Genomic DNA, 2,212 nt, shown 5'->3' with positions numbered 1-2,212 from the left:
TGTTTGTGATATTTGTCATGTCTGGTGATGAGGGGACTACTGCCGTATCATACGACACCGTGTCCATGGTGACGTCTGTTTCGGACCTTTTAATACTGCACGGGCGACGTCCGAGCCAGTTTCCTGTTAGTTCTTCGTGAGTTCATGCAATTGTAGGTTTGCTACTGGGCGGATGATGTCCTCGGGGACAAACTGTCCACCAGCAGAGACATCGACCCAGTGGTTATAAAGGAGAGACGAAAGATACCAAAGGGACAGTCGAACTCATAAATCTTATACAAACTGACAACGCCATGGCTAAGAATGAAAAAGACAAACAGAAAAACAAGACTAAAGAATAAACAACACGAACCCCACCAAAAACTAGTGGTGATCTCAGGTGCTCCGGAAGGGTAAGCAGATCCTGCTCCACATGCGGCACCCGTCGTGTTGCTTATGTGATTACAAATCCGGTAAACAGTCTAATTCGGTAGGTCAAATTCATGAAAGGGAAGGGGATTGTAGTTACGACGTAAGGAACATACCCGATATCATTTGTGAAACGGTTATTCCATAACGGTCAACCAACTCGTGATGGCGTTCGTAAAATGTACGAAGGGATGATTTCAACTTCACCATTCGGAACTCTTGGTTTAATAGCTTCCTTGTGAGCAGTAACCCTCTATCAAGAAAATTATGATAGGAAATGCAAGCACGGGAATATCGTATCAATTGGGAGATATATACCCCGTATGCAGGTGCTGCTGGAATGTTGCTACTTAGAAATGGAAAGTTCACAATTGGAAAGCTGAAATCATCTCCTTTGTCGTAAAGTTTTGTCCTCAACCGATCATCATTGTCAATTTCTAGATTTAATTCAAGATATGAAGCTGACTGTATCTGTAGTATCCTTTATCTCCAATTCGATGGGATAGATGCGATTCACATAGTAGATTCCTTTTACTTTGATCTTTTGTTTTAAGATTATGCAGCTTGCTGTTCCATTTATTTAAAAGTCGTTTGCTCTTAGGAAGATTGTGTCGACACCTCATTGAGTATTATAACAGTATACGATTATGATTTTTGAATGATTGTATGGTCGTTTGCACTGTTATTTGTATTGTTCACCTCGGGGTTTAAAAGTACATTACTTAATAGATAAAATAATAGTTCCTATTTCTGTAATACTTTTTGTTAGAACATTCAGGCTTAATATATGTCTACACCGTTCTGTGTTTGACTTTCCAATGTCAGGAGTAAGAGTTATGATCCACAATAAAATATTTGATCCAGGGTTCGAGAAAAGGTTGCGTAACTAGTATATAATGTCAAACAAAAACATTTTTATACGACCGCAAAAATTGAAAATGTTTTGGTCGTATATTGGTATCACATTGGCGCCGTAGTTGTCATCCGAAGGCATTTGGTTTTCGCACCATAACTTTAGTATCAGTAAATGGAAATCTATGAAATTAAAACACAAGGTTAATGACCATACAATGAAGGTTTGGGTCGATTTTAGGAGTTTTAGTCCTAACAGTTTAGAAATAAGGGGCCCAAAGGGTCTGAATTAAACTTTGTTTGATTTCAACAAAATTAAATAATCGGGGTTCTTTGATATGCCAAATATAACTGTGTATGTAGATTCTTAATTTTTGGTCCCGTTTTCAAATTGGTATACATTAAGGTCCAAAGGGTCCAAAATTAAACTTTTTTTGATTTTGAACAAAAACTGATTTCTTGGGCTTCTTTGATATGCTGAATTTAAACATGTACTTAGATTTTTGATTATGGGCCCAGTTTTCAAGTTGGTTCAAATCGGTGTCCAAAATTAAACTTTGTTTGATTTGATAAAAAATAAAAAATGGGGTTCTTTGATATGCCAAATATAACTGTGTTATGTAGATTCTTAATTTTTATCCCGTTTTCAAATGAAAGTCCGTAGGGTCCAAAATTAAACTAAGTTTGATTTTAACAAAAACTGATTTCTTGGGCTTCTTTGATATGCAGAATCTAAACATGTACTTAGATTTTTGATTATGGGCCATGTTTTCAAGTTGGTCCAAATCAGGATCCAAAACTATTATATTAAGTATTGTTCAATAGCAAGAAATTTTCAATTGCACTGTATTCAGCAATAGCAAAAATTCTTCACTTGCACAGTATTGTGCAATAGAAAGAAAATTTTAATTGCACAGTATTGTGCAATAGCAAGAAATCTTCAATTGCAAAG

This window comes from Mytilus trossulus, unplaced genomic scaffold (genome assembly GCF_036588685.1).
Source record: "Mytilus trossulus isolate FHL-02 unplaced genomic scaffold, PNRI_Mtr1.1.1.hap1 h1tg000210l__unscaffolded, whole genome shotgun sequence".
Classification (NCBI taxonomy): Eukaryota; Metazoa; Mollusca; class Bivalvia; order Mytilida; family Mytilidae; genus Mytilus; species Mytilus trossulus.
Note: the sequence above shows the minus strand (reverse complement) of the source record.